Below are 25,785 nucleotides of genomic sequence, written 5' to 3'. Positions count from 1 at the left end.
TTTATCCAGTTTTCGCGGTGGAGGATTGGAAGGGGAAAAGGATAAAGACACATCCTGGTTGTTTCCCTTCTTTTGTGCAAATGATTTTTTTTAGGTTAGCATTGATTTTCATTGTGTTTTGTTTGCAACTGTTTAAATCTGAAATGAAAGTACAGTTGGCTTAAAAATGACACAATTTGGGGTAAAAAATGGACCGATCCACTACTTGAGTCAATTTGACCCAACTTTCTGGGTGTTTTTTCAGAAAACAACCCAGAAAAATGGTAGTTTTGTACCAAGCAACGCAAGAAACTGGGTCAAATTGACCCAGTGGATCGGTCCATTTTTGACCCAAAATTGTGTTATTTTTAAGCCAACTGTTTTTAGGGTAGAATGATTTTTTTAAATTCATGCACCAGATTTTTATAGTTTTTATAAATGTCTGAATTTTTTGGGGGGTATTTAATGGATGACGTGAATATTTGTTTTAGTTTTTGTGACGTTATAATTTCATTTTTATTTATTTGATTTTAATGCGCACAGTAAATGTGCATGTTTATTTTTATTTTTTCTCCCATTTTTATTTTTACTTTTATTTTATTGCACAAATGAGATGCACATTTTGAAGTTTTTATTTTTGTTTTTATGTATATTATTTTATTTTTATTCATTTTTATGAACTTACTTTGTACTTTTCATTTTTATTTTTTTTTGTTTATTTTCTTTTTTATATGCGCACACTAGATATGTATGTTTATTAAACTTTTTTTTTTTTTCAAAACAAGAACCAAATGATTATTTGGATCCTTACTTGGATAGTCTGGGTGGATAGTAAGCAAATTTTATTTATTTTTTTATTTTTATGTATTTTATTTGTCTTTTATATTATTTTGTTTCAGTGTTACCTTAATTTTCAGTTTTACTTTTCTTGCATGGACAGGATCTATATTTTTACTTTTATTTTAATTTTACTTGCTAACTGAACTAGCTGTGTATCGCTATCTTACCAAGGTGGCTAAAAGTGGCAAGTTGTGGCATATTTTCATGTTTCAACTTGAAAGTGTGAAAAGAGGAAGGCTATTTATTTGGAAGGATGTGTTTTAGGAAGCTGGGCTCGGAGGTTACAGTGATTCATCTTTTTGAACGGCCCTCACGTTGCCGACTGCAGGTGACCCAAATGAAAGGAACTCTGTGACATGAGCTTGTTTGCTGCCACCGTGGCCGTGTGATCATGTAAAGGCGGCCGTCGTGTCAGCGTGGACGATAAAAGGTCAGTGTTGGAAATTTATTTGCGCAAAGGTTTGGTCAGTGTTCACCCTCTTAGAAACGTGTCCACAATTAACCAATCCACATTCAAACTCACATTAAAAAGTCAGCACACATCTGCCACCGTTTAAGGTGCCTCTGATTAATCCCGAATTAAGTTCAGGTGTTCTAGTAGGCTTTTCCTGATTTTCTTCTTTTTTTTTTTTTTTTGCTTTCCAGTAGAAGATTGAACGTTTTGTGCTGCTCACTTCCTTTTATTAAAAAAGAGGACATCATGGATTATGGAAAATTGGATGGCTTACTTCTAGTTTCATATACAGTTCTGAGGCTACTTCAAGTGTAACTACATGTCACTTACAGGTTATTCATAATATAACTGCAAATAATATTTTGGAAAATAGATTAAACTGACTGCAACTATTTTTTTACCCCATAAATTGATCTTGATTCAGTTATTGGTTTGCTCTGTGACATCTCAGGAAATGGGAAAAAATGTTGACCACTGGTTTCTGAAGTAAAAGCAGATGATTACAAATTTAAGAATACGTTTAATAATTTTGATCAAACATCAGAGATAATCAGTCAGCTTTCATTGAGGGCTACACAAATCAGAGAATAGTTACTTCGGTGAGGCTGAAATCAGAGGATTTGGACAATTTTAAGTTCATTTATGGCTCTAAACAATGAATCAACTATCAAAATTGTTGTCAATTATATTGTTGATGATCAATTAATTGTTGATTAATTTCCACACCTCTAATATATATGTGGGTATATATGCATGTATATGTTTTGAATATATGTTTTCCTCAGATGTATATGACTTTTAGCAAGAAAATACACAGATGTAAAATCGACGGCTACCACTCAGCCGCTGAGTAAATTTGCGTTGCGCCTTTAGTGCGAGCCGTACGGTAAAAAGTGGGGCGGGCTCTGGCCTTCCATGTGCGAGGCTCGTTTGATTGACATGGCGGAGCCTCGCTCGCACTAGTCCGCGTCGCGCCGCGCCAGCAGACAGGCGAGCAGGCAGGCAGGCGAGCTCCGGAGCCTGGGAATAAAAAAAAAAAAATACACACACACTACACGCACACACCGCCACCATCACCACGACGAAACGAGAAAGACAGCCAACGTCGCGGTGCGGTCTCCACGTTGTTTCATTCGCAGCGAGGTAAGTTTCAACTCTTTCGAAACAAAGGAGGCCATGTTGGAGAGGGAAACTTTTATAAAGTGCGTGCGTGTTAGTGCGTGTGTGTGTGTGTGTTGGTAGCGCTGACGCCGGCAGTCTGAGCCACTTGGCCAGCAGCGTCCAAAAAGAGGCGAGCGGAAAAAAAAAAAAGTTTTGGGTGCGTTTACGCGCCGTTGAAAAGTGCGTCAAATGTGGAGTTTTGCAACTTTTTCCATCGTCAAAGTGTCGTTTCGCCGACTTTTGTTTGGATGGAGAGAGAGCAACGGGAGGACAGCAAACTTCTGCCTCCACTGCTAAATCTCTGTATTGCTTTGCTTTGCTTTGCAAAGTCAACAATCCGCGTCGAAGATGCTGACGAGGCGAACTAGCTCGTTTTTTGCTGTAAATGACTTTCTTTTTTTTTCTCCCCAAACCTTGGCAAAAATGTCTCGCAACTTGACGTAAAATACTCTCGTGTCGCTCACCAATCAGTAACGCAATCCCCTTTTTAATCTCTTACAATTTATAGTGATACTATGGAGACTTGTTTGTTGTTTTTGGGTCATTTTGTGCTTTTTCTCCCCCTGCACAATGAGGCGTTTAGGGGAGGAAAAAAAAAAAAGTCTCCACTCCAGCAGATCCTAGCATTCCTTCCAGCCAGCCTCCCTCTCTCTCTCTTTTTTTGCCTCCACCTCTCAGAAACGACTACGTGTCTGTTTGTGCACCAACACATGTATCAATCTATCTTGCCACCTATTTCTCATTTTCCCCTCCAATTTCCACGCCAAACTGACAAACACCCCCAAAAGGTGGAACACGATGCAAAACTCTACATGTGTGGTTTGATTGTATTCCCCAAAAGTTTGGAATCTGTCTTATCTATCGATGGACCCCGCACCCCCCACCCTGCACCCCCCCCCTCCCGTCAGCTCCTCTTGCTTAATAGTGGACTCTGGATCCAGGGGGCACGTTGGAGAAAAGAAATGACACGCACACGCACAATTTTGTCAGTGCAGAAAGAGAAAGAGAAGGAGAAATCTGATCCCAAATACATGACGTCAGATGACATTCCTTTGGTGCAAGGCTGATGTGGCTGTTTTTTTTTTTTTTTGCCATTTTTCTTTGCTTAGGAGTAAAACGGGGGACAGGGCGCGAGTGATGATGTAACAAGGTGATAGTTTTTCTCCCTGCGTGATTGTTTTCAGACAGAGAATAATTGTCCCGCAGCACTAATATAAAATACAAAATAAATAGAAAATAAAAATTGACCCAAAAACGACATTAAAGAGGAAGTTAAGTAAAAAATGTCTTTACGATAATATGTTGCCTGCGTGTCTTGATTAATATTTTGTTTGTGGTAGATGAACGAAACAGCAAAATCCACCCATTTTTTAGCCATCTCAGGAGGGCGGCCATTTTGGTGACATCACACTACCTAAGGGTTCAGGTATTGAACAATCACAGCTCAGCTTGCGAAGGTTACATGACCAAACCCAGAAAACTGGTGAGCCGTTACGGTCGTCACCTGAGTGGATAGAATTTTTTTTTTTTTTTTTTGTCAACCTGAGTCATCAGGTAATCGCCAAAATTTTTTTGAAAGAATAATCGAATTTATTAAAATAATCATTAGTGACCAGCTCTAAATTTGAAAAATGTGTCGCTAACCTATGTGATCGCTATCAGAATTGGTATTGGCCGATCTCACTCATCGATTATCATATCGGAAATGGCAGCATAAAACCCTGCCTCTGACTTACTGTTCGGAACATTTCATGTTAAGCCCCCGAAAAGGCTCCCCAGGAAGCACACAATGTCATGACTTGTGTTTGTTTTATGTTTATTAAACCAAATAACCACAAGTCATAAACCCGAAACGCACAGACTGATAAAGAATTGTCTATATTGTGTATAATATATCCGACACAGAAAATCGAGGCCTTTGATGCCTTTGGATGATGTTGTCTCAAATATAACAAAGTGGACTCAGACTGATCACATTGACTTCGTTACTCAGAATTCTTACTATTTGGGGACCGTGCGCAAAATGGCTCTCTTCCGTCCGTCTCCGGTAGTTATGGAAACGGCGCCTGGCCTGGCGCTCATTTACCACACGCCGCTTACGTATGCAGCACAACAACGCGCGACTCGGCAATGGATTACAGGAACAAAACTATCGTTTACCACACTACCATCATCACAGTTTGTTGCAGAGTGTTTAAAATAAGCGTCATTAAGCAAACGGCTAGCATCAATAGCGGGGCACTTTTAAAGCGCCCACAGGCCACAGCATGCAAATTACAAATTAACGTGGGGCTCCTCCTGTGTTTACTTGTAAAGTAGATGAGTTTGATCCGAGAGGAGATCAGCGCCGCTATGTTGTGGAGCGTAAAATGCTGCGGCTAACAGAGCTAACAGCCTACGCTAATCATAGTTCCGGCCGCATTTGAATGCTAACAAACAAATGAAAACAATGTGGGTGTCCTGTATTTACCTATAAAGGATCTTTTTTTTCTTTCTTTCTTTAAATCCAAGAGTAAACTTAAGGGTTAGTGTGGTGTTTACAGAGCTAACAGACTACGCCAACGTTAGGCGTGGTGATTAGCAGAGCTAGGCATCGTCCCTCCGTCCCCGAGTTTCCGTCCTGCATATTTAATCGACCCACGTGGTCCCGGCCCGTCCCTCGTCGGCGACAGAATGCGTCCGTGAAGTGACGCAAGCGCACAAAACACGGCCGGACGTGCGCGCAGTGTTTACAGTTTTAGAAATGGCCGCACGAATGTCTCAAGTCTGCTGCATTTGTGGCAATTTCAAGGATAAGTCAAAAGCATCTTCTTTTCGTCACTGTTTTCTGCTCCTCCGGTTACCGTTGCTTTTCACGCTATGTAATTTTCCAAACAATGGTGGCGTTTGACGCCATTAGATGAGGTATAAATCTGACACGTGCGACTGGAGCATCCGCACTGCAGTCAGATTGGAATATATTCCGGATTTATATGCACGTACGAAAGAGGGCTGGGTAAGCGTTAAAAAAAAAAAAAAAAAATCCGTAAATGTAAATCGCATTTCATTTTCTTAGTTTGTACGACAGAGTCTTTGATCGGCATTGGAGTCTTGTCTCTCTCAAAGATTTGATATTGAGGACGGGCGCTTCGCTTTATTTGCAGATTTGTGTCGTCAGTCACCGCGTTCAGTCATTCAATATGGTGAAAAGAAAGCACAGGTGAACACAACATCAGTTCCAAAAATGAAAACCAACTACAGTGACGCATACGATTGATCTTTTTGTATCTGTTTGAGTACAAAGACGTCTCCCTGTAACGCTCGCCGAAGGCTAATCTAAGATTTAAGATCTTATCTTCTTTCTGTAGCACTCGTTCAAAGAATGAAACCTGAATGACGGAAAAATGAACACACATACAATGACATAAGTGAAGGTGATGATTCTGGACTTTAGTTTCTCTTGCTTTATGTCCTAAAGCTCCTGTCGCTTAAACCTCAGAGAGGACCATCAAGGACCTTGTAGCATGATTCTGTGTGACATCATCTGAACTAAGTAAGCTACTAAAGCTGTGTCATGTTGTGTTAGTGACATCACTTTGACTGTTGCAGTGGAGTACATGTCATTTACAGGTAGCGTGTGTGTTTATATTTGCTCTTGTTGATCAAAATGTTGATATAGGGTTTTTGTTTTGTTTTTGGTTTAATGCCTGCTGTCTTCTAAACGACCTGTTGTCGAATGAGGACAAGCTAGCTAACTATAGCGCGTTTTGTGTTTGTTGTCTTTTTACAAAATGTTGACAGATTTTGTGATTTTTTTTTTTTTTTTACCAGGATACATTCGAGTTAGCTATCGGTATGCTTTGCTATTCAAATAAGTAGTTTGTTGTTGTGGCTTTAGTATCCTGTATTACAGCACAGCACATTAATGTGCCTCGAGAGATCGTCAGTGTGTAGCGGAAACTTGTCCCAATTTCATTGAATTGGTCCAAATGTTCTGCTACAAATGAATCTTTTGTTCGTCTATCCATGCCAGCAACGTATCGTGACCTGCCGAACAATGAATTGCTCCTTCACGAGATGGCAGAAGGTACAGGAAACCTGTGTACACCTGTGGACATTTAGACAGCAGGCTAATAATAGCTTTGTTTTCAATTTAAGTAGGCCCAAAGATGATCAATATTTCAGTATATCATCGCTGTCCTGTGAAAAACACGTCAATTTTTTTAAACTTTTCTTATTTTTACGTGAATTAACATTAACGTGAACATTTTTTTAAAAATGCCAAAATTGGACATACGTGTCTTTCACAGGACAGCGATGATATGCTGGTTCACGTCATGGATTTTTTCTTTAAAACATGCCAATTTTTAACGTTGAGTTGAAATGCGTTAACAGTGTTTAAATGTGTTCTCCATTATATGGCGAATAGTTGTGAATGCGGAGCAAGCTCTGTCGCAAATATCAAAAATGAGCATGTAGACACAGAGAGGAAGGCAAAATCTGCAGCTTAATTTGCAAATGCAGAATCGCGAATATACGGGGATTCGCTGTATAGTTTTTGTTTGTTATGCCGTAACATTTTTATGTTGTGAAATATGAAGTTGGGAGCAGGGGCGGAGCCATGGGTGGGCCTGGGTGTGCACAGGCCCACTCAAATTGACAGACTGCCCACCCAGTGAGATTCATGAAAAATAGATATACTTTTACTTTTTTTGTTTTTTGAATTATCAAATTATTTTTGAATTAGTGTTTCATTGTCTTTTTTTTATTTGATAGAATATTAAGAATGGCATAATTGTGGTTGTCTAAGGAAGACCTAAACTTTGTCATTTTATTTGAATATACAATGTGTGATAGGAGTTTTTTGCTCAGTGAGAGAAATATTCAGGCCCACCCTAATTTTTTCCAGGCCCACCCATTACCCACGTTCTGGCTCCGCCCCTGGTGGGGAGACTGCTTTAATTGAGAATTCTTTCTAATATTTTGCCTACGTATTTAAGTGATTCTCAAAGTGGGTACGCAAGCTCCTTTTAGTGATATGTGAGGGTAAAAAAAAAAAAAAATCACTGAATTAAATGTTTGAACAGCATATTATTTATATAAGTTTTTAAAAAAAAAATCAATTTCAATATATTTAAGTACATTTCAGTTGTAGTTAGTAATAGTTTGCAAGACAACACAATATTTTAGAAGTGTTTGTTTTTCAACAATAACTTCAGTTCAGTGGACAATACATGAATTGAATCATTATTTAAATACATTTTTTTTTTCATTTTCTAATTTTACAATCATCTACTTTTTAGGACTAAAAGCGCTGCCTTTTTTTTTTTTTAACAAACACTTTAGCCTATTACAGCATATACACAGACAGTATTTTAGTAATTGTTATAATGGTAGTATTTGTAGAGCTAAGATTGATTTTTTTTTGGGGTAGTCCCCGATTGAAAATATTTAAAACCCTCATATGTCGGCAGTCAAATTATTCGGAACAGCTGTGATGCCGCGCCCCCTCGACAGTGCCATTTTTTCGACGCGCCTTTGCCACACGTGTGCTCAATGTTGTGGCCTCTTAAGTGTAATTAATGTCACCGCAGTAAACTTGGCCCTGGGGTTATTACATTTGACTTCCTGCCTGCTTTTGTGCCGGTGTTACCGTGATATAATTGAATCCGTTCCCCCGCCCCCCCCCCCGCCGCATGTTTTCTTGGCCTTTTGCGTCTCTGCGCAATCAGAATGTAAACAAAGCGTCCCGAACCGTCCAGCAGATGCCGGGGCAGGAATGCTTGGATCTTCAGCTCGCTGAAACTTAATGAGCGAGATTTTTTTTCCGTCCTCTCGTTCTGGTTTGCGGCGGCGCTGGGAATGCGTACAGTTGCAGGATGGGTGCAGCGTTTAAATAATAATAATCCCCCCCCCTCTCTTTTTTTTTTTTTTTTTTTGCTGTTGCTGCTGGTAAGCCGCACAGAAGCTGTTGTTCGCGGCGGAGTCGGATTTCTTTGGCCTTTTTCTTCCGTGTGCATAGGTCAGCGGGTTGAATAACACTTTATATAAGTCGACGACCTGAGTTCCGTAACCATTGCGGCTTTGTCTCCCAGGTACAAGCGACCTCGCTTCTCGCGCTTAGTGAGCGCTCAGCTTAACCCGCGTTTACATAACCGAGTAAAGGCAGAAATGTTTGCATTATCTTTTTTTTTTTTTCCCACTGTTCTTTCATTGCTCAGCAAGTGAACCTAAAATGAGCCGTCAAACTGCACGGATTTTACTTTTTGACCAGTCAAATGACAGCAGCGTGTATAGCTCTGTCTTCGAGGTACCGATTAATCGGCCTGCCGGTTTCATTGTTGTTATGTATTGTTGTCAGGCTTCGGCGAAGCTTGCTGATGATATGAGTCAGGAGTGTTGGTGGAAGGAAACATGTAAAACATGCAGGATAGCGGCCCTCAAGGCCTGGAGGTGCCCACCCCTGCCGTATAGGAAATTAACCGATGGAAGCAAATTAGCTCTGTGGCTGTCTACAGTCATGCTTTTGTAAGACTAAGCTAATGATGGAGTTTTGCCGCTTGTCAGAATTTTGTGGCGTTCTTTGTGTCTGAAAATCCCCAGTAAATCGGTGTCATCTTGTTTTAGATAATGAAGGGGAAAAAAGGACACAATTATGGTGTGATACGTTGTGGTTTTCTACTGTTACGCTTTTTTAAATGCTATGCTTACAAAGAGTATTTTTATCATATGTCCAAATTTGGGGACTTTTCTCTTTCTCTGAAAATCTTGTATGATGATGAAGAAAAGAGGCGACAACATTTTGCTCGCTTTAATGCATTGTGGTTATCTACTGTTACGCTTTTCTAAGGCTATGCTAAGTGCTAATGATAGCAATTTCAATTTGTCAAAGTGATTTGACTTTCTCTCTTTTTTTTTTTTTTTTTTAATCCGAAAACCGACACCTCACATTGGTCATGTATCAGATTATGAAGAAGAAAGAAGACAAAATTGTGTGAAGCATTGCGGTTTACTCACGATAGCATTTTGTCATTGGTCAAAATGTTGTGACTTTCTTCTTTTTATCTGAAAAGCAACAACTTAGATGTGTCATGTTTCACTTAGAAAGAAGACATCATCCTGCCTGGTGGTTGTGTTCTGTTATGCTTTTCTAATGCTATGCTAACAATAGCATTTTGTCATCACGATTGCCGCGCGACTTTACCCAATTTGACTTATCCAGTCCGTAAGTCATTCTTTACTCCAAAGAGTTCATCTTTATCATCCGTCTCTGCCAGCAACATATAGTGACAGACAGGAACAATCAAACTAGCTTAATGAATCCACCTGTTGTCTTTGATACAACATAACAATAGCTAACCAGGCCCCATATTTTACACCACGTACATTTGTGAGCAATTTGAGACGCGATCTCATCATTTCAGCATAAAAACCTTTTGGTGACATTTTTGTTTTGGAGATGTGACATTTTTCTAACGTTAAACGTGCCTTAGCTCACTAAAGGTGGGGGAAACGCTACTCTAGTGGGAGGCGACAGGGGCCGTAATTATTTAATCAGTTTTCAAAGACTGTGGTGTTAATGTCCTCTTATTTTGCACAATAAAACACTGAACTTGTGCTCTTTCCCCAACCGCTAAATGCACAGAGACCCCCCCACCGACCCCCGCCGCAAAATCTACACAGACGGGCTCTATAACATAACCTGACTGTGCTCCACACGCACACACACAACGTATATGTTATGCGGCCCTCGTGGGGAGGTCTGGAAAAGTCTGCGCGGCGCGTGTTTGTTTAAGCGCGAGGCAGCTAGCGGCTGCTAACTGGCGTCTATTGAGCCGCACATGAATGCCAACCTTGATTCCTAATAAAAACACAACATCGGGGCTGATAGAAGACGCCAGGGTCGCCGTGGCCTCGGAAATCTTTGGCCATGCATCGCGTCACAGAAAAAGAAACGCGACACTTTTGTTTGCGTGCCCTTTTTTTAAAAAAAATTGTTTAAAATTTTTTTTTTTATGAGCTAAACTTAAAAGAGCCACGGCTTTTTCCTTTGTACGCAAAAGGCCCATTTCTGTCAAATATTGTCAACAAATCTGCTTAAGCTGTTTAATGACACCCCAGTTGGACTGAAGACAAAAAGTCAGTGAATAATCGTTTTTAATGATCGTGATTTCAATATTCATCGAAATAATCAAGATTAAAATAAAAGCAACATAAGGTCTTTACATTTATGAGATCCCGTTTCACCCCCCCCCCCCTCCCAAAAAAAAAAAAAACACTTCAGTTTCATACGGAGGAAACTCGTGAGAAAATTTTCTGGTGCGCTTAAGAAACATTTCACTTGTATTTATACCTTTATTGTTCCTTTTTGGAATGCCATAGTTTTGTAATTTTTTTGTTTTCACTGTACAAAAATGTTATTGATTAATTGATGAATTGCATAAAGAGTTTATTTCCATCTCTTTATTAAAAAAAAAAAAAAAAAAAAAAAAAGTAGATTGTTCCAAAATGACAGTGCAAAAAAATTCAGTTGTTGGCTTGCTATTTGATTCAACACAAAAGACAATAAGTCTGCTTTCATGGAGCACAACAGAAATCGTCAAATATTTCGTGTTGAGAGGCTGAAATGAAACTGGCTCTGAAAACGTTAAATCGATTCTCCATGAATTTGATTATCGATTCGCTGTCGATTTACTGATGCGGCTCCATCTTTTGGCGATGCGAGTTCTTGTTAGCACCTCAGTCGCGTTATTTAGCGTTCGATAGGTGACGTGCAGGTAAAAATGGGGTCAGGGAGGCGTCGTGATACCGCCGATGTTCCGAGCGTGTCGCCGGAAGTCCAGCGGCGCTTTGTGTGACTTGCTTGTGTGTTGTCAGGAAAGGAAGACGTAGCAGCTCTCATGTTACACGGACGAGACAAAAGCATCCCTGCATCCTGTGTGTCCGTGTGTGCGCGTCGGTGTGAAAGCAACAAGAGCAGAGCCGCTCCGTTTCCTTTAGGCCGCTTTCCCCGCCCACCATCTTTAGCCACCATCGTGTTTGTCTGTGATTGAACTTGTCCAGGCTCTTAATTATATGAACTACTCAAAACCAGCTTTGAAACTTTAATTTTTTTTTTTCAGCAGGTATTTCCTCCCCCAGCATGAACTTGTATGCAGAGAAATAATAGAAAGAAATTAGAGCTGTGAGTAGAATCACATTTTTAATTGCAATTGATAGCGTGATTTTCATAGTTAAATCGTGATTAATCACATTTTTAATGAAATAATAATAATGTGCTGGGCATGCGAAAGGACCAACATTCAAACCATATCTCGACGCATGGGGTGCGATGCGATTCGAGGACTGTTTTACTTTGTACGATTTGGTTCGATTCACCGGGTTTACGATTGGATTCGATGAGGTACGGCTCCGTTCAAGAGGATTGGATGCAATGATTTCTTGTTGTCATTTTACAATATGAATGAACTGTGAATGTGGCGATTCTGATATCTGCAGGATAAAATTCTGATAACCGATTAATCGGCCAGTTTCATTTTTTAAATATATAATGAATAAAATAACTTTACTGTTGAATTTTGAATTGCTCGCAGAACATTTGAGTCTTAAATTTCTCTTTTAATATTTGTTCAACACAGGGAAAAATCTGCCCGATTTGTTTTTGTTTTGGGGGGGATAATGCTTGAATGTAATTATTTTTGTTTTGTTTTTTAATGTCTTGATGTGTAAAACAACAAAACAAAAAAAAAAACCAGCAACAATTGGCAAAAACATCATCTAATGTTTGCCAATTTTAAAATAAGCTAACATCGGCTGATTAAATCAGATGGCCGATTAATTGGTCATGCCCTACTTTTTATAGTGCGGTTTTGAACCCGTGAGATTACAACCTTGTCTCCTAATAGTACAATGCCAGTTTTCATCACAATTTTGTATAAAAATACAACTTTATTTGTGGAACAGCACAGTTTTATTCGTCTACACCTGCTTTTGATCTTAAAAACAATACGACTTTATTCGCAGAATAATGCAAATTTATTCTCCTAGCGTGAATTTGTGTCCGTGACAGCTTTAAAAAAAAACAAAAAAAAACTTTATTCATGGAACGTAACATTACAACTTTTTCTCAAAATTTTGGTTGTTTTTTTTTTTGCATGAAACCTGCTAGCTTGACACGCACATGACATTAAAGAAAAATTAGTATTTTTTTTGTGGATAGTTTTGACTTATTGTTTGGTATGTGGAACTTTTATTTTGGAAAACTCAAACAAAGACTATTGTCGCAACCTCTTCAGTATTGCAAGTGTCATATTGCAGGTGTCATTGTGGGAAAACTTGATCCAAACGTTGTTGCGAGCTGGCTGTGCGACAACAAGGAGTTTGTAGCGTGTGTGTGTGTGTGTTGGTGATAACCTCGCTGCCGCTTTCACTTTCCATTTCCCAGCATCCTCTTGTGCTGTGTTGAAGTATCCCAGCATCTCATGTTTGCTTGGCACCGAGCTGCAATGTTTGCCCTCCTCCTCCTCCTTTCTCCTCCTCCTCCTCCCTTCTTTCTTTTCGCTTCCATGATACCTCCGGACCACCCCCACTCCTCGCACATACCCCCCCCCCCCCCGATCATTTCCTGCATTGTTGACCACCGGTTCAGCAGGAGATAAAAAAAACAGCCTTTCAACTTGCCCCATCTCCATATTTGAACATGAAAGCGCTTATGAATGACTTTATTTGCACTTGACGACTGAGAGTGGATGATAAAATCTCCCCAAAGGCTTTTTATGAATTAAATGATTTGGGGTGGGGGTGATTGTGAGCAGTTGGCTTGAAAAGAATGTGAAAAATGCACCATAAAAAGGGAAATGTCACCCCCCCCCCCCATTTGAACAGTCAATACAAAAAGTCTACACCCCCCCGTTGAAATGCCAACTTTTTGTGATATAATAAAACTGAACTCAATTGAAATGTTGATTCAGAATAATTTATATATATTATAATAATATAATAATTTATACATATATATATTATATGAATTTATACATTCTATTATATAATATAATAAAAAAATCTATATCTATATAGATTATTATGTTTTTTGTATAAATACAAAATATATAGAAATCGTATTTAGTTGTGCCCGACGATTAATCAGCCGATATTGGCGCTTTTAAATTCGGCAAAAATCTGTCAACTTATTTATTTCTTACTTATTCTTTTTTTTTCTAAACACATGACAACATAAGAGAAATATAATGACATTCAAACATTCCCCCAAAACAATTTTTCTCTCTGTTGTAAAAAATCACAAAATAGTGCAAAACTGTGAAATGTTCTGCCTTTTACTTCACATCTTTACTGGTGTACGTGTTAAGTGATCAAAAAAAGAAGTTATTTTAGTCCTTATGTATTTTATGTAATTAGTCGACCGATTAATCAGTTATCAGAATTGTATTCCGCCAAAAAGCCGAATCGGCAACGGCCTCGAAAAAATCCATATTCATTGGGCCTTAGTAATTATGACCCACAAGGGGAAATTATATAAATATAAACCATATCATAGTCACCGTCGAACAACATGATCGACTGTATATAAATGAACTCTCCAAACATGATTTTTTTTTTTCAACGATATTAATTATGATCCCCGACTATAAAATGAAATACATACGTACTCATACGTGCCTGCATTAGCATGTCGTCGGCAATGTTGATGTTGCTAGGTGACCTCTGGAAAGTTACTCCAGACTTTTCTTTCTTTTTTCTTTTTTTTTTTTTTTTTTTTTTTTAAACTGCGTCTCTGGAGCACCAGCCGCCAGCTTCCCCCGCTCTCTAACCGCTTATTTTTCCAGATTAGACGGCGGGATGAGTGTTTATGCAACGCGTGCGTGCGTGCGGAGGAAGTCGGTGATATTGAATGCAAAGCCACATGTTTTATTGCTTTTCCTTGTTACAACACCCAAGCTCCAGCCTCCCCCTCTCTGGCATGCACACTGGAGTGACCCCCCCCCCCCACCCCCCCACCCCCTGTCCTTGTTCACCCCCACCCCTCCCATCCCCACATACCTGTCATTTTTTTCAAGTCTTCTCCTTGAGCCTCGTTTGGCCTTCAACAGGTCCTATTTGAGTTCCACTTAGGCCTTTGTCTACACGTAGCCGGGGGTTTTTGCATACGGCGGATATATTAGCCTGCGCTTAGCACTATCGTCGCGTGGATGATTTTTTTTTTTCATTGAAAACGCAAAACTCCGGCCACGCTGGAGATTTGCGGGTATCTCCGGATTCCGCGTTTTACGTGGTCACTATGCGACAAAAATGCTCTGACGTCACTTGGACAACAACATTGTCAAGTTTGTTTTTTTACTGACTGTTGCCCTATTCGTTTTTTCTTTCGTTTTTAACATCAACCCCGCCGAAGGGACTAAAGATGGAAATCAGCCGTCGGCTATAATCTTGCGTATTTACGTGTTCATTAATATGTGTCGTCCCTCTTTTCAAATAGTCAAAACTTGCGCGACTTGCGTTCTCACGCGAGTCAACATGGATTCCCGCGGCGCTGCGTCGGTTGTAGCCATTCTCGGGGCGCTTTTTGCTGACTTATTTGTCCGCAACCAACCTCTGCTTCCCTTTGAAAGGTTTAACGGCAATTCCGACCTCTCGTCGGTCCTCCCGAACGCGTTTGGCGCCGTGTTTTTGGATTCGTAGAAGTGACGTCAAAGGACGGAAGTTCCTTCCGAACGGACAGTATTTGGCTAACTACTGCCGCCTTTTGGCTTGGCGTGCGTTTGAAAACGCACTCCCGCGGTTTTCATATGGATGCGTTTTTTGTTTTTTTATGTGTACTCCAATATACGGGACGGAAAAACCGTGTAGACAAGACCTTAGGTTGCCGCACGGGAAAATTACCTCTATTTTTCTGAGAAAACACAAAATGTTTTTCCATGTACGCGTGTATTAAATGTATTTATTTATTTCTTTTTGACAATTGTTTTGACACTTGAAAGGTTAGATTCGGGTAGGAAGCTCAGAGGGACGTAATTACACCTCATTAGCCTAATTGCGTGATTGTCCAAGTTGGTGGTTCTCAATCGTTTTATGCCGTCGAAAAAACATTTAAATGAGCTCTCCAAGTAGCGCCGTAATGCTCGTCGTTAAAATACGGAAGTGTAGCAGACAACATAAATATAGTTAATATAACAAAATTACGACTTAAATGCTCAGTTAAAATGTACCGCACATAAAGGTTAAATGAACATTGTACCTCGGTAAATGTTTCAAAACAAACCGTTTTCAAAGTTGAAATGTGAATGTACTTGGGCAGTGATTCTTTGGCGTACCACTAGAGACTTTGAGAGACATTTTCAACGTTTTCAAGAAAAAAAAAAAAGCCAACCAATCTGACCGTTAAGAGTCAAGTTGTCTTGCTTTAACTTTGGCGTATGACCACCATGTGGATGTCTAAGAATCGAAACAGAGTGCAAGCACGTTTGTATTTGTTTTTGTTTTTGTGGTAGTAGCTTAAAAAACGACTTAAACAATGATGCTACTATGCTAACGCGTTATTAAAACATATGCTGTCTCAATAAACCTTTGTGGATTTCCATGACCTGTATGACTAAGAATATTTATAATACAAACACAATATTTAACATGCACGGTATCATTGTTTTTCTTTTAATTGACGTGTTGATGGTAACTTAAAAACATTGAGGCGGTTATGCTCGTAGACTAACAATAAATGTAACGTATTGTCGCTGTGCTGTAAAAAACACATATGTCCAATTTTGCCATTTTTAAAAAGTTTTCACGTTAATGGATGTCTGTAACGCGGAAAGCCCAACCGCGTAAAAATAAAAAAATAAAAACTTTTTTTCACAGGACAGCGAAGATATATAATGAATAAATATTTAAATGTTGAGAGCCTTTTAACAATTTTTTTTTAAACTTTTGAAACATTTCAACATTTCGTTAAATACGTTTCAGTTTTAAATCTTTAGATCTTGCCCTAAAGTTAGAACATGATTTGATCTTAACTATTAACCTTTAATTTTTTTAAACTTTTTGAAACATTGTGTTCTTGCATTCCTTGAAAGAAAAATCAAATTCTAACATTTTTACGATTTTCAAAATATCTGTTTGGCTATTGGATTTTTTTTCTTAAAATATTTCTTAAGCGTGTATATAATACTTTATAAAATTTTAAAAAAATATATTTTTCATATTTATTTTTTCTCTTCCTTTTGGCGTTCCCCCTTTTTTTGGGGGGGAATAAAAGTTTTATTTATTTTTTTGTAATTTAATGCTTGAATCGTCCGAAGCATCCTATCGCAAGTTTCGACTATTAACCACCCCGTTAACCAGATTCTTCTTTCATTCTCTCTTTGAATTATATCTGTTCCTCTATTGTACTTTATCGTACTTTTTTTTTTTTTTTTTTTTTTTTTGTACTGCAGTTACGTCTGTCGGTTGCAATCGGTTCTCTGCACCGCCTGCACCCCTTCTGCTCTTTGCGCCTTGGCAGCCGTCAATCAAATATTCTCGCCATTTTTTCATCTCTCTGGCACAAACTCTTTCCATTTTGTTCCGCAACGGTCCAATCTGAAGTGTGAAAATGGCCTAAGATTTAAAGATTTAAAGGCTCCCCCACCCCCCAAATCGCACACACACACACACACACACACACACACGGGCTCGGCGGAAATACACGCCCACATCCCCGAATGAGTGTGTGAAATCCTGAGGCTGATTGGGGAGGAGGAATGCGACCTTGTGACCCCTTGGCTGTGGGGAGGAGAGGAAAGAGATTGGGGGGGAGGGCGGTGCACTAGGCATGTGCGCGCATGTGTGTGTGTGTATACCTGCGTCAGGTACGACACGGGTTTTGGACAACAAAGCCGTGTCGGTGTCCCCGAAAAATGTTGCTTATTCAATTTCGAGTCGTTGCAGTTTTCCATACACACACGCGCATGCTCTCATTCATAAAGACAAGCAGCAGCAGGAGGAGGAGGAGTTAGTCATAGACTGCGGCATGTAAAGGACCATTCATGATTTTTCTTGTGCCGTTTCAAGACTGTGTGCGCGCGTTTGTGTTCTTGTCTCAGTGTTGGATTGGGACCACTTTCCATTGATTCGTCTTTGTGGGGACATTTTGTCCGGTCCGTTCACCTGCTTGGACTGTGTGATTCTCGTCTTTGTATGACAGTGTGGCACAATCCTCCACGGGATTTATTTATGGGACATTTTTTTAGTTGTGCCGACATTTTGGCAAGAAAAAAAAAAAATGCTTGTGTGTGTGTGTGTTCTTGTCTTTGAATGGTTGTGTGGCACCATCCTTGACATCCTGCCTTAATTGGTGGGATTTTTTTGGGGGTTTTTTGTGGCCCACTAAATAAAAATGGTGTGTAGGCGGGATTTTGTCTTTCTATGGTAGTGTGGCGCCGTCCTTGATTTTCCCAAATTATTGGAAGGTTGCATTTTGGCTGGTCTACATAAGAAAAACTGCTAGTGTGTATGTGTGTTTTCTTGTCTGTCTATTGTAGTGTGGCATTGAAAAAAGTGATTGTGTATTTTCATGTGTGCTTTTCTCTGCTTATTAATGTGGCCTCTCCACATATTACAGTGTTTGCGATCTTGTCTTTCGATGGTAGTGTGACATCATTATTGATTTCTCGAATTCATTTGAAGAATATTTTGTCTGGTCTACAAAAAAAAAAAAAAAAAAATGATATTGTGTGTACATGTACGGTCTTGTCTTTCCGAGTTAGTGTGGCACCATCCCGTCATATTCTAGGACACGTTTTTTTTTTTTTATGGATACATTTTTGCTAAAAATGATCATGTGCATTTGTTCAATTTTTTTTCTGTGCGACCGTAGCGCCACTATTGATTTCTTATACTTATTGGATGAGCATTTTAAAGTGGAAGTCAATTCAAACCTATTTTTTTTTCCAGAATATGTTCTGTGTTGACTTCCCTTTAACTAGTTCAAGAGGTCTTTCTGTGTATACGTGCTTGTTCTTGCCTTTCTGTGTTAGTGTGGCACCATCGGTGATTTTACACCTTTTTATTGGAATAGAAATGCTAGCTTGAGCTCCTTTCACCTTATTGCCCTGTGTTACCGTTTCTCAAGTAACTGCGACTAGTCCTTTTTTCAACACGACACGCAAGCGTTTTCATGGCTCATAAAGCCGCCCGCGTGTGTTTTCGAAACCCGGCATCTTAATTAAGAGCCGTGTCGCGGAGGCGCGCCGAAATCACTAGCCGCCGCCATTTCCGCCTCGCCGCTCTGCATAAACGGCACGGAAAAGTCCAACTGTCATGTCCGTCTGGAGGCGAGGCTGACGAGTACAGTAACAGTACACTCTCCACTGGAGCGTATCCGTTTCGTTGAAAGGGCACGCGGAACAATGACGTTAGTTTTGAACGACAGACGAGGAGGTCGCCGAGGCCGGACCCATCCGGGGCTGACGGCACGTCTCAGGCCGGCATGGAAATTTTTGGGGGTATTTTTATGACGTTCTGAGGTTATGGAGCCTAGCTTGTTTGCTGGAGGCAGAAACGCACTTTTTGTTTGGTGCGTCCGCGTGGCTCGCCGCAGCTGTAGACGAGGACTGGACACAGCGTTAGGTAATGGAAGGAAAACCAGTACGAGAGGTTTATGGCATAATTACGGAAGATGATATTGCTCACAGGACTGCGAATGTCACGTGGATTTTTCCAAACTTCAATTGAGGGCCGCAGCTAACCAATATTGTAATCATCTATTCATCTGACGATTATTTTGTCGATTAATCGAGGAATCCGAATTCTTTTTTTTTTTTTTCTTTCACAAACATACTATGATTCAGGTCCTGGTTTGGGACTAAACAGAACAGGAAATTGGCCAAAAAAAAAAAAAAGATTGTTTTCCAAAGTAAAAGCAATGAACATAACTAGTGTGCTTTGATGGAGAACTAAAGAAATCTGAGACAATTTACTGTTCATAATCTGAGAAATTCTAAGGATTCGGACAGTTTTGTATTAAACGAGGTCCCTAAACGGTTATCAATTGATTTGAAAATCAATTAATTGTCGATGTAATCATAGCACCTCTACTTCAGTTTTCATTTTTTTCCCCCATTTATTTTATATTCCTTTACATGTATTAGATGTCTACTATTTAAATGTTTGATACTTGGATAACCAAATAATAAAAAGTAATAAACTTCCTACTAGCAGTTAAAAACTGTAACACCTCTTTTTACCTGTGGTTTAGAGATATTATTTTACTGTGTATACATTTAATGAAACCGTATCTAATCGAATTTTGCACATTTATTTTGCAATTTTGAAATCATTCATTTATTATGCTTATTATATCGTTGGCGTGAATCTTCATGTCGTTTTCTGATGTTTTTCTTTCCATTATTTTTATTTGTTATTTATTTCAGATCAAATATTCTTCTTTATGTATCATATTTACTACTGGTTACATTTTTTTGTGGGCCGTTTTTCACAGTGACATTTCCTTTATGTCTGTAACTGTAAACTGTCTAAAAACATTTTTTTAGACACAACACAATTTTGGGTCAAAAATGGACCGACACACAAATTGGGTCATTTTGACCCACTTTCTTGCATTGTTTTGTACAAAACAGCCCATTTTTTTCCTAGGGTTGTTTTGTTGAAAACTACCAATTTTTGGGGTTGTTTTCTACAAAAACAACCAAGTAAGTTGGGTCAAATTGACCCAAGTTGTGGATCGGTCCATTTTTTTTTTTTTTTTTTACCCAAAATTGTGTTATTTTTAACCAAACTATTTTTAAGAGTTCGGTACATTCGACAGGCACCGTTTTAGATGCAGATCTCTCATTGGATGTCCTTCAGCTGTGCAGGCGCGTCTACGAATAACGTCGAGCGCTCGCTGTTCAAATGTGCAACGCCGAATCCAAATCATATGTTGCAAATATGCTGAGTGTGCACTCCTCGTGCTCAAGCGCTCAGCTGGGAGGAGGATTGTTCACTGTCTGCCAAGCAAACACACACACACACACACACACTGTATTGTGTGCATGTATTTATATTCTGTACGTGCGGTTGTGTGTTGGAGCCAACGCATACCGTTGTGACTGCACCGTGGATGTGTGTGTGTGTGTGTGTTGAGGAGGAAGTGGCTGTGTTTGTATAAACGGAGCACACTCACCCATGTGGGACAATTTAGCGGGAAGGAGAATTCGCCAAAGCCACTTAACCAGACCGCCCCCACCTTCACTACCCCAAAACACATCAGCCACATTCAAGCCTGTACAAACCCCCCCCCCCCCCCCCCTTTCTCCCCCAAAACGTCCCGAATGGGTGGCGCGCTGTCTTTTGAAGGAGAAAGGACTGGTTCCGTGAATGGACAGGTTAAAGCTGGAAATAGAGCACAGGGGGGGGGGGCAGTCGGGGGAGAAGAGGGTAGGGATAGACCGATTATCGGCCGGCCCGATTATCGGCACCCGTATTTGTCTTTTTGACGAATATCGGCATCGTCTTTTTTTTTTAAAACTCTGCTGGATGATGAGAAATCAATTGGGAATCAAACAAAGATATGTGAATGTTGACATTTTCATTTACTGTAGAAAACCACATGGAGCTATCGTTGAAGTTTTCATTGATCCTTTTTAAGACATGCTGACAATCCTGGGTGCTCCCTGAACATTTTGTTCGAATCTTATAACAGGGATGTATACTGTCAAAAACACTCTCTTCTCCTGCCCTGTTGATGAAAGCAATTGTTGGTGTCATTTTATGCCCTGGCATTTGATATTATACAATTTTCTAGATAGAATACGCATTTCAGTTTGTGATAGATTACCGTTTTTATTTTCTATCGTCACTGTCAGCCTCTGCAAAGCAGGAAGTCATCTGCTAACTAGCAAACAAGTAATTCGGGCTTTGGGGATGAGCTCTCCTTTTTGGCCAGGTACTGAATAGCCTAAACATACTCCTCAAACACTTGCCAAATAGTGCTCTTGAAGCAATAATGTTTAGTTTGAACCAGAAAGTCCAAACAAATGGTTTGGCCTTTGAGTGTCATTCTTTAGGCTATGAAATCTTCACATTTATTTTAGCTGCACACCAGCCTGAATACTTGCACGTCTGATTACCTGCATGCTTGCCAAATAGTGATCTTGTAGTCAAAGAGGGAGTTTTGGATTCGAATGAGAACGGGACCCAAAAAAAAAAAAAAAAAGAGGAAGAAAATCTGGAAGCAGTGAAGAAGAGTTAGAAGAGAAGTGAGTCATGGTCATGTGCTTGCGGGAGAGTCGCCACTTCCTCCGCATCGCAGGACGCGCAACAACAACACCTGTCGCACACACACACACACACGCACACAAAAAACCCAAAAATGATGCTCGACTTACAACATGATAGTCACGTTTCCAAATATGGACACAAGGAGTGGTTGTGATGACAGGAAGCAGGGTATGGGGGCGGGGGGGGGGGGGGTGGTGGGGTTGGGTTCATCTGCGCCGTGTCTTGGCTGATGTAAGAGCTGGAAAGCCGACTTGTGATCGAATGAATGTTGTCGTTAGGTCACTTTGTCTTGTTGTGTTTAGACTCGGACTCCTCCACGCCCACTCGTTGACCTACATTACTCTTTTACTTTCCCTCCTTTACTCCCCCCCCCCCCCCCCACTCATCTTCCTTTCTCTTCCCTCCGTACTCCATGACCGCTTTTCTCCTCATCCTCCGCTCCTCTTTCTCTTACTCTTGTCAGAACTCTCCTTCCAACTCCTGGTCCTTGCCGCCCTTCTTTCACCCAGCTCTAATTTCCCATCCTTCTCCTCTACCAGCCCGCCCTCTCGTAGCCTCCTTCTCGCAGATTTCTCCTTCACACCCCCCCCCCCCCCCCCCAAACCCCTTCCCCGCCCCCTTTCTCCAGCCTCTTCCTCCGCGCCGTCGCCGCTACGTGGCTATGTGGCAAGCCGTCGCGCCGTCACGGCCTTGGCGGTGTGTTTTCTGCCTGCTGGCCTCCTTCCCCGGCGCGCGCGCGCGCGCGCATATTAAGAACCGCGCATGGACAGATCTTGCAGCTGTCCACTGTCCAGCTGCGGGAGGAGGGGAAAAGAAAGGGAGGCCTCCAGATGTGCGCTTGAGCGAGCTTGGCCAAAGTGAAGCCAGCGCGGGGATGATTGTCAAGATGGCAACGCCGGACGTGGAAAACGCGTTTGCGGCGCTCGATTCTTTCGATCTTTTGATCACGCGCGGCGAGACGCACTGGCTGCCTGCGCTATGACAGGCAGTACTGATGTTTGCGCAGGAGCAATAACACAATTAGGATTCCTCGCATTTCTCACTCCACACGCGTTCGACCTGTGAGAACACCCCCCCCCCCCTTACGCCTCTGCGGCCTATCTACGCATCTCGGGGTCGCAGACAGCCAACAGGTTGATGTGCGCGTGATTGTTTTATAGCTGTAGCTGGCGTGTAAAATGAAAATGAAATACTGCTGGGGGTGGGGGGTGGGGTCAAAAGAAGTTTTGCCCCGAGGCTTTTGCCGGCACCACACAAGCGTTTCCAGGCTACATAAGCATCCATTCGAATGGATCGAAAACTAAACACTTCTAAGGCTTGTAACTCGGTTTTCAAACTTCTTTTATTTTTTTTGTGGGTCAGATAATAAATCGATTTTCCTCATTGACATGAAAAGAAATTAGGGCTGCGCGATATTGGAAAAATATGCGATATGCAATGTGGATGTTGACCATAGTGATGTCGATATTATTACGATATTTAACATGTACCTAAAAAAAAAATTACATTTTTATTATCTAATGCAAGTATTTTTATCATGCGGCAAATGTGTTCTTAGCGAATTAATCGTAATTCCCCAATATAATGTTCAAGTATTGGGTGTCGATGCACATATTAAGTTTGCTGACTGGTCAAATTGAGATAAAAGCATCCAATTCCACAAGAAAGTTATCGCATGTCTTTGCGATATGCGTATCGCACAGGCCATTATCGCGATATCGATATTTTTTCGATATTGTGCAGCCCTAATAGAAAAGCCATTAATCCGGTCCAACTGTCCAAAACACATTTTATTTGCTAAATGTTTTTAAGAAAGTAAAATAAGCACTGTACGTACTGCAGTATTCACGAGTTGGTTGTGTGCCTTTTAAGGGGCGTGGCCTAGTGAATGAAATCAGAAGTCGGAGTCGGTTAGTCTGCGTGTGTGATTCTGGGTGTGAGTTGTGGCCGAGAGCAGCAAACTGTTGAGTTTTCACATTTTGGATTTGTCTGATTGATTGTTCGATAACTGGCAGAAAGTGCTGTGGCTCTCCTTTCCCACTTGTGAGGGCATTACAGCATTTCCATTTCCGTGAATGTAACTCGAGCAATGCTGTATCCGAAGCTTGATCGTGCCTCCCAATTTTGTCCCACAACACAAATCAAAAGAACGGCCAAGCGACGGCTTATAAATTGGGGAAAAAAAAAATGAAGCCGGGGGACTCGTAAGTCAGGGAACCACCCGGCTAATCGGTTAGCTAAAACGTGAACGGGGCGTCGCATTGGTCACCGTTACCGCCGTCACTTTGTCAAACTTCTGCCGGGAATATCGAAGATTCCGTCTTTTTTTTTTTTTTTTTTTTCTTTCCCCCAGGCTCTGTCACGTAAAAAAAAATGTTTTCCAATCAATTATTAGCATAAAAAAAAGAAAATGGTTGCATTCATTTATGATATGCAGTTAGGGGGACTTTTTGAGGCCCATCCGGCCCTTTAAATGTGCTTGTTATGTACACGTGACCACGGAAATAGCTCCTAATGTCTCTGTTTCCATACGTGCGTGCGCGCGCGCGTGCGCGCGTGTTATGTAACCATCGTCTCTTCCTGAGAACGAGGCCGCCGCTGCCTCTCCTTCTTCGTCTTCTTCTTCGCAGCAGCCGGCGGGCTGGTGAGGCCTCACCAACAGGCTTTTTCCCGGCAGCCGGTTTGGAGTCAGAGCGCCGTGTTTTGACAGGGAGCAGGAATGCAAGGGAGGCGGGGTCTTTCCAGGAAGTACGCGGCAAAAGCGAGGGATCCAGAAATCTTTTGGCCGCGGCTCGGTTCCCTGGATGAGAAGGGTTTTAATTGGAAAATGATGGCACTTTTTTTTTTCCCCCCCCTGCTCGTAACGAGGTCCTGTTTTCACAGCCCCGTGATGCAGAATGGCGCTAAAAAGGCAGCATCGCTTCGAGGGGGCTTGTTATGCGTTTTATTTTCAGAAGTGATACCAAGAGTTCAGTTCACCTTCACAGTTCCCTTAATAACAGGCATGTGGCATGCTTTTGTCCAATTATTTTTCACTTGGGCCACTGAGCATTTACATGATCAAGCCCTGAAATTCACGTCGCTCTTTTTGCCCCAAAATCGGTTATTTAAATTGCATTTTTTTCCCATGTATTTTAAACAAAATATTTATCATAAACCATTATAAAATAAATATATACTAAAACAAATACGAAATGAAAAAGGGAATTACTATTTTCCAAATTTTGTATGCACATTTAAAAAAAATGTTTTCATTTTTTGTCTTCAAAAAATGACTTGGCCCATCTGTCTTTTTTTTTTTTTTTTTTTTTTTTTTTTTTTTTAAATCAAAAGTGGCCCTTTGCCAACAACCGCATGCTTTACACCTATTTTCTTATTGGGAAATCGGCATATTTGTCGGGGGGCCGTCCCATCCCGTCTCGTGCAATCCGGCCCGTTATAGTACTCGCCCAATCGCGAGTATGGATTTCGTTACCATGCCGACCAGCATGGGGATCGGAATGGCTGAGTGTGATGAGTCCAATCTCACAAAGCGAGCCCCCACGAGCGTAGCACGGATTGTATTTTCACTCATGGGCGCAGCGCTTCATTACCGTGGACTTCTGCGGTCCATGTCTCATGAACATAAATATCCTTGCTACTTCAATTTCACATTTGATGAGTGGGCAGGCACTTCGGAGATTCAACTCTTTGTACGCAAGCAATTAAAAAGTCACTTTTTCCGTTAGATTTCTCGTTAAATGTAGCCCAAAAGTTACTAGGGGGCTATTCTTAGAAGCCAGTCTCGATGAGAGCGTGTTGGGATGGATGCATGCATGCTAGCAAAGAATGCACACTCACCCATAGCGATGTTCTGTTTTCCGATCAAAGGTCATGTGATACACAACGTTGCTTATAGGCATGTTGTCTTTTAGAAAGTAAAAAAAAAAATTTTTTTAAATCACTTGGTCATCTGTCGTGGCCGTTATTTCTAGGAACCAGGCTTGATGAGAGCTCTACACACATGGCAACTCATTTAAAGGAGGCGCAGAAGTGTCTGAGGACATGTTTTTTTTTTTGTTTTTTTTTGGTTGTTTTTTTTTTTTTTTTTTTCAGAGCGGGAC

The 25,785-nt window shown here is 40.8% G+C and overlaps 1 protein-coding gene across 2 annotated transcripts in view; it reads left to right on the top strand.

Annotated features, from left to right (window-relative positions):
* Positions 1–2,231: 2,231 nt before the first annotated feature.
* The window catches only part of fndc3ba (fibronectin type III domain containing 3Ba), a 99,271-nt gene continuing 75,717 nt past the window's right edge, over positions 2,232–25,785 (top strand). For both annotated transcript variants that reach the window (XM_086049196.1, XM_086049190.1), the window contains exon 1: positions 2,232–2,416. The gene's annotated coding sequence lies outside the window, so the exon portion shown is untranslated. The remainder of the gene's footprint in view (positions 2,417–25,785) is intronic.

Source organism: Filicampus tigris, chromosome 13 (genome assembly GCF_054856515.1).
Source record: "Filicampus tigris isolate MCC_2025a chromosome 13, RoL_Ftig_1.0, whole genome shotgun sequence".
Lineage (NCBI taxonomy): Eukaryota > Metazoa > Chordata > Actinopteri > Syngnathiformes > Syngnathidae > Filicampus > Filicampus tigris.
This window is presented reverse-complemented; position numbering and strand designations above follow the sequence as displayed.